Below are 11,773 nucleotides of genomic sequence, written 5' to 3' on the forward strand. Positions count from 1 at the left end.
ATGGAAAATACCACAAACCTTAAAGGTACAGGCACTTTATGGCTTTCTACAGTAGGGTAGCCTATGGCTGCTCTTTGAGGCTTTAGGCTAGGCTGCTATTGGGTACTATCTATTACCTTTGTCTGATCATCATTGAATTGGAATCACTATTGCTGCATGACATTGATAACCAGGTTCAAAGGACCATCAGGCAATTAGTAGACTAGCATATGTGATCGAATTAATATTCACCTTCTATATTCAACCATTCATCATGTGAATAGCATTATAATAGACACAGAATACTATAATCTGTCATTGGTGCCTTTGTGAGGTCAGGTTTGTTGAGATAATGTTTTTAAAAAATCGAATTTTGTATCATAAAGAAGTTTATTGGGTAGCCTTCTGGTTTCATCATATCTTAAATTGTCCTTTGAATAGCTGACTGTCCTGTCTGAGTTGTATTACTGGCCTCACCCCAATATGATCAATGCAAAACCTTTCAGTTTTCAACTGCCTGGTTGTCTTGTCTTATTTATAGTCATGTTGAGTCAGTAAAAATGTCCTTTGTCAGGCAGATGGTAGGGTGAGGGATTGAAGACTTAAGAGAGGAATGAAATAGAGCATGTTCTCAAATCATATGCATTTGCATATACATTTGGTCACTTTACTGGCTCAGCGTACTGGTATTCTGTATTTGATTTATTTCATAAACCAATAGTGCTCTTTCAGCACAGCATTCCAATAAATCTGTCAAGTGACATTGGAAATGGATTGCTCCATAAAACCTTTTAAGGATTTTGTTGCATGGAGTGATATGGGTTGTATGGGCTGCGATACTGAGGTAAATGAATATGATTTTTCTACAACTGTGAGTCAGCACAAAAACATCCTGCAAAGTATATCTGAAAGACCGACATAAAGCCTCTCCAAATCATTCTAAATGTTCAGCATTCTGATATCAGCAGACAGCCTGTCAATACCGCACTACCTCCGTTTCTCTGTCTGGTTTTGCTTCAAGTCCACCGATTTGAACATTTTGAACTGTTGTCTGTTATGCAGTGGGAATAACAACACTGACCTTGATTTAAAGTATGTTATAAAATATATTATATTTCATCCTGTCATAAGATTAAGGACAAAACAATAAATTGACGCGTAAAATGCACAATCACTCAAGCTGAGCCAGGTTGATTTTTCAACAGCACCTACTTGGCAGACTCCCAAACAACACTTTTAGAGTGATCAGTTTGTATGCATCAAAGTCAAGAGCATGTATTGGGTAGCAACAAATGTTTGCAATCAGGGGTGGGTGTGTGTGTGTGTGTGTGTGTGGGGGGGGGGGGGGGGGGGGTAACTGTTGGGGAGTAATTGTTAGTTTGTCGTATAAATTCTAAGTTTTGTTGTAGGACAGTGGCTTGTTAATGGGAACTCTATACAAATTAGCTCATCAGCTCAGAGCAGTGCATGGTGGAGTAGCAGCTGTTTCATGTGGAGGGAATTTCCGTATTAATTAGCCTCATTCGGGAAAATGAAATTGAGTCAAGAGATTGAAATAGAAATGAAACGATCTTAATGCAACCAGAGGAACTTTCATGGCTGACCTAGAGAACAGCCACTTTTTTTCATTGTATCATCGTCCTAGCTGTTGACAATTCAAATGGTCAAGGAGATACAGCAGTAAGCATCTTACATGTCAGTTGTACCTGTGTGACATAACCCTGGCTACCGCCAAGGGCTGCTGTAGGGATTAAAGATGTGGATTAGTAGTGTCCTCATTAAAAGACTTGCTGTCTCTTTTAATGTGTGTAAACATTACAAGATGTTTGGTATCACATGCTTTGGGATTTAAAATGGAGCAAAAAAGGCTGTCCAGTTGAGATTAACTTGGTGTGTTTTTGAAGTCAGTGACAGTATATTGCAGGGATTCTTCTTATTCTCTGTGGCAACTTGAACTAACTAAATAAATAACTTAAGGCATTGTAGCTAAGGACAGGTCATTTTGTTGCCTACCAGTAGACCATGTACCAGCTCAACATTCTTGAACCCCATGTTTGAGTCATGTTTAGAACCTGTTTGAATCCCAAAACACTCATAGACAAAATAACTGCTTGAGGGGGCTGAACTTGACTAAATTAATGAGATTTGTGGATCTGTTTTCCAAGAGAGGAGAGAAATGCCAGTAACACAAAGCATCAAGTGAATATCCAGCACTGTCTACTGCAATTTCACATTTTCTCTGTTCAGTCTCCATTGTGTATCACGCATGTCTATCCAATTGTACTCCAGGGAGCAATAGGCATTCATTTCTTCAACTGTAGCCTTTAGACCACATCTGATTTCATGAGGCCATAGACTTGGATTAAAAAACCAGCAATAACAAATGCAGTATATATTTTTTGTTCCTTTTTTTTGCCTTTATTTATCACCCAAACCACATACTGTAGCGAAAAACAGAGTGAAGAGTTTTTCTTTATATCACAAAAGTCAATCACTGTTTACAGAATTGTTTGTGGGCCATATCTCAACTATGCAAACCTCTCTGAAATCAATCTCTGACCTCTACAGTAATCCAATTAACATCAACCTCTCTTTTTCCTTTAAATGTCACCCAGTCAACCTCCATTGGGCCAAAATATAAACATTATTTTGAATATGAACGCCTGAATTTAAGTGTGATGCTAAAAATGGTAATTCATCCTTATTTTTTGTTTGCACTTTGCAGTTTGAAACTGTCATGTTTTGTGATGCTGTGTTTGATTCACAAGGGGAAGCATTCATTTGTTTGAGAGCACTGGATGGAATGAACAGAGGCTGATCATGCATGGGTTTTACATTCAAAATAGGTTTTGTTTGAAGAACTATAATTGCGTTTGTCGGGCTTTGATGTGATCCAGAGTGTGATACATGTCAAGGAGTGTGTTAGTAATTGAGGTGTCTATGATGCTCGAAATCAATACCATTGATATTCATGAGCCTCTCTCATTTATGGAAGGGTCTCACTGTGCTGTCTGACACAATGGTGTCTAAAACCCACAGTAGAGAAATCAACAATCTATGTCAACAATTGGTTGGAATTACCAAAATGGTGGATTTATTTTTAGCTGCAATCAGTTGCTTTTTAGCGAATTAGTGAACTCTAATTTGAGAATATGATGATTTTTGTTCAAGGTGGCACTGTGAGTGTACTCCTATAGCTCTTGAAATTTGTCCTGTATGTTCCTAAATATTTTGAAGCTCTTACAAATTATAATTACATTGTGATCTTTGATTACGAAAACACTTGCCATAGCAGGATTAAACTGTTAATTAATATAATTATTGGGTGATTTAATGAATTGTGTATGTGTAAAAAATACTAAAAACCAAGATAAAAGTTTGTGTTTGAAGAATATCCTAAAGATGAAATAGAATAAGTATTTACTTAAAACAAGTTTTTTGGGGGGATGATTTGCAATCATAAAAGGCCTGGAACTACTTCAATAGACTAGACTTGAGGGGTAGACTTCTGCTACATTACAGAGGCAGTATCTTTGATTTATAAAATGTTTTACAGTAGTATGTACTATCACAACCTAGAGGCTCAGGACTTTGGAGAAATGAGCCTCTACGATGAATTCCTAAATGAATGATGTGTAGTGTGATACAATGCCCTAGCAGCTGCTGGATCCCCACACACACACACACACACACACACACACACACACACACACACACACACACACACACACACACACACACACACACACACACACACACACACACACACACACACACACACACACACACACACACACACACACACACACACACACACACACACACACACACACACACACACACACACACACACACACACACACACACACACACACACACACACACACACACACACACACACACACACACACACACACACACACACACAAAATAGTCAATTTCTCAGAGACCATATTATTCTACAGTGTTGGATGTCCACAGTGTTGGTTGTCCATTGTAATCCTTGATTGCACGCAGTTGTTTTTCTGTGGTACAAAGCCAATGGTTTACACCTGAGGGAAAAAGCAAGATATCTGTCAGAAGGACAAAAGAGCTATTCCTTCCTGTCGATTCTTACATGAAAACACTTTATCTTAACCCAAAGCAAATGTGTGTGTGTAGAACCAATGACAGATTACTGAATCCAATGCTTTACAGATCCAGTGGTAACAGTGTTGTGTTCAATACTTATCTGTGTATTGCAGTCTGACTATAACCCTAATTTCCTATGGGTCTGGTCTTGTTTGTTGTTGATAGGGATGACAGGAATTGATGATAGTGACAGTTTGCACTATAAATATAATTTGAGTTTGTACTCCAGGGAGCAACAAATCCACAGATGATGCCATCTCTATTGCACTCTACACTGTCCTTTCACACCTGGACATAAGGAACACCTATGTAAGAATGCTATTCATTGACTCCAGCTCAGCGTTCAACACCATAGTGCCCTCGAAGCTCATCACTAAGCTAATGACCCTGGGACTGAACACCTCCCTCTGCAACTGGATCCTGGACATCCTGACGGGCCGCCCCCAGGTGGTAGGGGAATAACTCTACCTACATGTACATATTACCTCAATTACCTCAACATATTGACTCTGTACCGGTACCCCCGTATATAGCCCTGCTATTGTTATTTTACTGCTGCTCTTTAATTATTTGTTATTCTTATCTCTTTTTAGGTATTTGCTTAGAACTGCATTGTTGGTTAAGGGCTTGTCATGTCTTGAACTATAATTAATGTGAAGACTGTTATATTATCAAATCAATTCTCTATGTGTAATTATTACGTGATTAAACTAATCATGTTAACATTAATTAACTAGGAAGTTGGAGCACCACAGGAAAATGTTGTTTAAAGAGAAACTATTTCCCAGATTTAACTCCCGTCAGATATTTTCATATCTTATCGATTACAGTCACTTATTAATATATTACCTCATTAGTCATATTCTGAATGTTGCAAACTCCTGGATGTCTGCACGAACCCTAGCATAAATTATAAATCAACGGCATGCCAATTGCCTTAATTATTTATATACTAACTAATTAAATAATCACACAGAAGTACATAAACACACATAGGATAGGCTATTGGTTATTATCATGATACAATGAAATGTCCCTAGTGGACTAAACCGCTTTAACAGCTTGTTATATCAAATGAAAAGGGAGGGGCAGGTAAGAAAGAGCGGGAGAAAAGACAAAGGACTCCACTATTGTACACACAGCTGATAACTAGGCTCATGGAAATGCTAATACTTCGCACATGAACAGCCGCTCATTTGAAAAGAAATAGCAAGTCTTATTTTATTGGTCACATACACATGGTTAGCAGATGTTAATGTGAGTGTAACGCAGTGCTTGTGCTTCTAGTTCCAACAGTGCAGTAATATCTAACAAATAATATAACAATTCCCAACAACTACCTAATACACACAAATCTAACAAGTAATCTAACAATTCCCCAACAACTACCTAATACACACAAATCTAACAAGTAATCTAACAATTCCCCAACAACTACCTAATACACACAAATCTAACAAGTAATCTAACAATTCCCCAACAACTACCTAATACACACAAATCTAACAAGTAATCTAACAATTCCACAACAACTACCTAATACACACAAATCTAAATACATGGATGAGCGATGGCCGAGCGGCATAGGCAAGGTGCAATAGATGGTATAAAATACAGTATATACACGTGATATGAGTGATGTAAGATATGTAGACATTATTAAAGTGGCATTATTTTTAGTGTCATTGTTTAAAGTGACTAGTGATCCATTTATTAAAGTGTCCAGTGATCGGGGCTCAATGTGGGCAGCACCCTCTCTGAGTTAGTGATTGCTGTTTAGCAGTCTGATGGCCTTGAGATAGAAGCTGTTTCTCAATCTCTCGGTCCCAGCTTTGTTGCACCTGTATTGACCTCGCCTTCTGGATGATAGCGGTGTGAACAGCTGGTGGCTCGGGTGGTTGTTGTCCTTGATGATCTTTTTGGCCTTCCTGTTACATCAGGTGATGTAGGTGTCATGGAGGGCAGGTAGTTTACCCCTGTGATGCGTTGTGCAGACCGCACCACCCTCTGGAGAGCCTTGAAGTTGAGGGCGATGCAGTTGCCGTGCCATGCTGTGATACAGCCCGACAGGATTCTCTCGATTGTGCATCTGTAAAAGTTTGTCAGGGTTTTGGGTGACAAGCCAAATTTCTTCAGCCTCCTGAGGTTGAAGAGGCGCTGTTGCGCCTTCTTCACCACACTGTCTGTGTGGGTGGACCATTTCAGTCTGTCTGTCTGTGATGTGTACGCCCAGGAACTTAAGACTTTCCACCTTCTCCACTGCTGACCCTTCGATGTGGATAGAGGGGTGCTCCCTCTGCTGTTTCCTGAAGTCCACGATCATCTCCTTTGTTTTGTTGATGTTGAGTGAGAGGTTGTTTTCCTGACAGCACACTCCAAGTGCCATCACCTCCTCCATGTAGGCTGTCTCAATGTTGTTGGTGATCAAGCCCACCAGTGTTGTGTTGTCTGCAAACTTGATGATTGAGTTGGAGGCGTGCATGGCCATGCAGTCATGGGTGAACAGGAGTACAGGAGAGGGCTGAGCACACACCCTTGTGGGGCCCCAGGGTTGAGGTTCAGTGAAGTGGAGAAGTTGTCTCCTACCTTCACCACCTGAGGGCAGCCCGTCAGAAATTCCAGGACCCAGTTGCACAGAGAGGGGTTGAGACCCAGGGCATCCATCTTGATGATGAGCTTGGAGGGTACTATGGTGTTGAATACTGAGCTGTAGTTAATGAACAACATTCTTACATAGGTATTATTTTTTTCCAGATGGGATAGGGCAGTGAGCAGTGCGATGGCGATTGCGTCATCTGTGAACCTGTTGCGGCGGTATGCAAACTGAAGTGTGTCTAGGGTGGCTGGTAAGGTGGCGGTGATATGCTCCTTGACTAGCCTCTCAAAACACTTGATAACAGAGGAGAGTGCTACGGTGCGGTAGTCATTTAGTTCAGTTATCTTTGCCTTCTTCGGTACAGGAACAAAGTTAGCCATCTTGAAACTTCTGGTGACAACAGACTGGGATGGGGAGCAATTAAATATGTCCGTACACACACCAGCCAGCTGGTCTGCGCATGCTTTGAGCATGAGGCTAGGGATGCCATCTGGGCCAGCAGCCTTGCGAGTGTTAACATGTTTAAATGTTTTACTCACGTCAGCCACTGAGAAGGAGAGGGGTGGGCCACAGACTTTGTTAGCATGCCGCGACGGTGGCACTGTATTATCCTCAAAGCGGGCATAAAAGGTGTTTAGTTTGTCTGGAAGCATGACGTCAGTATCTGTGATGTGTCTGTTTTTTTTTGTAGTCTGTGATTTTTTTCTGTAGACCCTGCCACATGCGTCTCGTGTCTGAGCTGTTGAATTGCAACTCCACCTTGTCACTGTACCGGCATTTCACTTGTTTGATTGCCTTGCGGAGGGAATAACTACACTGTTTATTTTCAGCCATATCACCAGACCTCTTTTCATAGATAAATACGGTGGATCACGCTTCAGTTTTTCGCGAATGCCGCCATCCACCCACGGTTTCTGGTTAGGGTAGGTCTTAATAGTCACAGTTGTTACAACATCTCCAATGCACTTATTTATAAATGTACTCACCGAGTCAGCGCATAGATCAATGTCGTTCTCTGAGCCTGACTGGAACATATTCCAGTCCGCATGATAAAAACAATCTTCTGATTGGTCAGTCCAGCGTTGAATGGTTCTCGTCACTATTACATCCTGTTTAAGTTTCTGCCTAAGAGCCGGGACGATCAAGATGGCTTCATGGTCGGATTTGCCGAAGGGAGGGCGGGGGAGGGCTCTGTATGCATCGCGGAGGTTAGAGTAGCAGTGGTCGAGAGTATTAGCCCTATGTGTCTTGCAATCAATATGCTGTTAAAATTTAGGTAACATTGATCTCAAATTTGCTTTGTTAAAATCCCCAGCTACAATAAATGCAACCTCCGGCTATATAGTTCCTTGAGGGCCGTCTTGGTGTTCGCTTGAGGGGGGTGTACACAGCTGTGACTATAATTGATGAGAATTCTCTTGGTAGGTAGAATGGCCGGCATTTGATTGTAAGAAATTCTAGGTCGGGTGAGCAGAAGGACTTGAGTTCCTGTGTTGTTATGATCGCACCATGAGTTGTTAATCATAAAGCATACACCCCCGCACTTCCTCTTCCCAGAGAGGTGTTTATCTCTGTCAGCGCGATGCATGGAGAAGCCTGGTAGCTGGACCGATTCCAACACCATATCCCGAGAGAGCCATGTTTCTGTGAAACAGAGAATGTTACAGTCTCTAATGTCTCTCTGGAAGGCAACCCTTGCTCGAATTTCGTCTACCTTCTTGTCAAGAGACTGGACATTGGCGAGTAGTATACTCGGGAGTGGTGAGCGATGTGCTCGTTTACGAAGCCTGACCAGAAGACCGCTCCATCTGCCCCTTCTGCATCGCCGATGTTTTCGGTCAACTGCTGGGATTAGATCCATTGTCCTGGGTGGTGGTTTGAAGAGAGGATCTGTTTTGGGAAAGTCGTATTCCTGGTCGTAATGTTGGTAAGTTGACGTTGCTCTTATATCCGATAGTTCTTCCCGGCTGTATGTAAGGCTAACAATGGAAGAAATAATACATAAAAAAACAGAATACTGGATAGTTTCCTAAGAACGCGAAGCAAGGCGACCATCTCTGTCGGCGCCATCTTAATTTAAATAGGCCTGTCTGTAAACTAGTTGTAGCTTGTTCCCTTGTTCCCTTTGTTCTGCAAGTGTCTGTTATAATAGATTTGTCAGACGTACCAATGATCATTTGATAGGGAAATGTTCTCCAGAATGGATCAATCAAAATACCACCCGTTGGTTCTCCTTTGCATTTACCAGACTAATTTACTTAAACAGCTGCAGAGACTGAATGTTCCTTTGTAGTCTTTAGTTTTGTAGAGATTTTCTTCTTCTCTGTTGAAAGTCTCAGAGTTCTAGCCATTATGTCCATCTCAGCTCACGCTGTTGGTCTCGTTGGCCTAATGTAAATTTTGTCGGAAGTGAGTTTTATACACTTCTGGGAAAAGGGGGTTCCATGATGCTGATGTGGGCATGGCCACTGACTTGGTTAAGACTTCATATGAAAAATAATTCTCTCATTTAGAAGGCTAACATCATATTACATCTTCTCACAAATAGTTTCATATTTAAACATATACATTCCACAACATTTTGATGTGACCCTGACAACTGGGAAATATATACATTCAGAGATGCAGTTATGCTGTTAGACTGTCTTTAGTTACATCACAAATGATTAACAAATTCAACTTGATTGTTCTTTAAATACCCACAGACTATTCCAAATGTTTGGAATACAGAAATACTGTTAATTATTAAACCTTTGGATGTTACCGGGCTCTGGCTGGGCCACTCAAGGACATTCAGAGACTTGTCCCGAAGCCACTCCTGCGTTGTCTTGGCTGTGTGCTTAGGGTTGTTGTCCTGTTGGAAAGTAAACCTTCTCCCCAGTCTGAGGTCCCGAGCGCTCTGGAGCAGGTATTCATCAAGGATTTCTCTGTATTTTGCTCCGTCCATCTTTCCCTCGATCCTGACTAGTCTCCCAGTCCCTTTCGCAGAAAAACATCCCCACAGGATGATGCTGCCACCACCCTGCTTCACCATAGGGATGGTGCCAGGTTTCCTCCAGATGTGGCGCTTGGCATTTAGGCCAAAGAGTTCAATCTTGGTTTCATCAGACCAGAGAATCTTGTTTCCCATGTTCTGAGAGTCCTTTAGATGCTGTCATGTGCCTTTTGTGGCTTCCTTCTAGCATGACCAAGGCCCTTCTCTCCAGATTGCTCAGTTTGTCTTGGTGGTTCCAAATTTAAGAATGATGGAAGCCACTGTGTTCTTGGGGACCTTCAATGCTTCAGAATTGTTTTGGTACCCTTCCCCAGGTCTGTGCCTCAACACAATCCTGTCTCTGTGCTCGACGGACAATTCCTTCGACCTTATGGCATGGTTTTTGCTCTGACATGCACTGTCAAATGTGGGACCTTATATAGACAGGTGTGTGTCTTTCCAAATAATGTCCAATCAATTGAATTTACCACAGTTGGACTCCAATCAACATCTCAAGTTGATCAATGGAAATAGGATGCACCTGAGCTCAATTTCGATTTTCATTGCAAAGGGTCTGAATACTTATGTTTTTTATTTTTAATACAGTTGAAAAAATGTCTAAAAACCTGTTTTCGCTTTGTCATTATGGGGTATTGTGTGTAGATTGCTGAGGATGTTTTATTTATTTAATCTATTAAGGCTGTAACACAGAATAAGGCTGTAACACTTCAACATGTGGAAAAAGTGCTTTCCGATTTGCAATATACAGATTAATCTAAAAATGCATTAGGGCTGCAAGAAATATTTCATTCTAAGGAGAAAGACAGGAAACAGAGGGAAAGCAAAATACATCCTTGATAAATCACCAATTATTGAATGCCAGTCTCAAGATGCTGCAAAATCAAACCAGGCAAATAATTTTGCTTTGTTTATCTGTACAGTATATGTGTTTGTGTGTGTGTGTGTGTGTGTGTGTGTGTGTGTGTGTGTGTGAAAGCATCATCAAACACATCCCATAATGTTACAATCTTTGCAATGTTCTAAGACTTCCTCTGTTATTATTTTCATTATCAAGGGCCATCAAATAAGGGCTATCAAAGAAGAACTATTAACATGCACACACTGAAATTGTGAGGCCATTTTGTAGCACAATGTTTTTCTGCTTTAAAGATAGAGGCACAATACTGCACACACGGGACACATGGAAAACCTCCAGCTTAAACATAGAGGGATGTGAAGACTATTTTTCCTGTTTCCTCCAGCAAGAGGAGTGGAGAGTCATGTGGGCTGATAGATCCTTTCGTGTCTGTCCTACTGTTTTGCCAAACGCTCTGATGGCTACAACTAAAAAAACATGCTATCTAGAACACAGGAGGCTGCTGAGGGGAGGGTTCATAATAACGTCTGGAATGGTATCAAACACATGGAAAACATGTTTGGTGAGTTCGACACCATTCTATTCATAGCGTTCCAGCCATTACTATGAGCCCGCCCTCCCTAATTAAGGTGCCACTAACCTCGTGTGATCTAGAATCTAAAAGGGTTCTTTGGCTGTCCCCACAGGAGAACCCTTTGAAGAAGCATTTTTGGTTCCAGGTAGAACCCTTTTGGGTTTAACCTTTTGGAGTGTGTAGAGTGAGTGTGTAGAGTAGAGTGATGATTAGCTCTAAGCTGCCTTGCATTCTCTTCCCCTCCACCAGTGTTAACTCAGTTCATCTGCAATGGCTCAAAAGAGAATCTAAGCCATATCAATAATAACTCTAATCTACTTACCAAGCTGACCAGATGAAAGCACTGTGCAGTTGTCCATTCACATTTTCAAAAGACACTCAGCATACATCAAGTACAAAGTACCAATAGGTCATACATATGCTCTGGGAAGCTATTTAAATATATTCTGACAAACTGAAATCAATCACGACACCTGTATTTGAATCATTTTAGTACCTGGACATCAGAATAAAGAGGGCTGATTGCTGAGTGCTTTAGACACATATTAAATATACAGATTATTCATTTCTCTGCCTATGCGTACAGTGCATGTCAGTACATACATTTTCTCTGTAAAGAAATAAAGTGAAAATGACACCATG

This window comes from Oncorhynchus kisutch, linkage group LG4, assembly GCF_002021735.2.
Source record: "Oncorhynchus kisutch isolate 150728-3 linkage group LG4, Okis_V2, whole genome shotgun sequence".
Classification (NCBI taxonomy): Eukaryota; Metazoa; Chordata; class Actinopteri; order Salmoniformes; family Salmonidae; genus Oncorhynchus; species Oncorhynchus kisutch.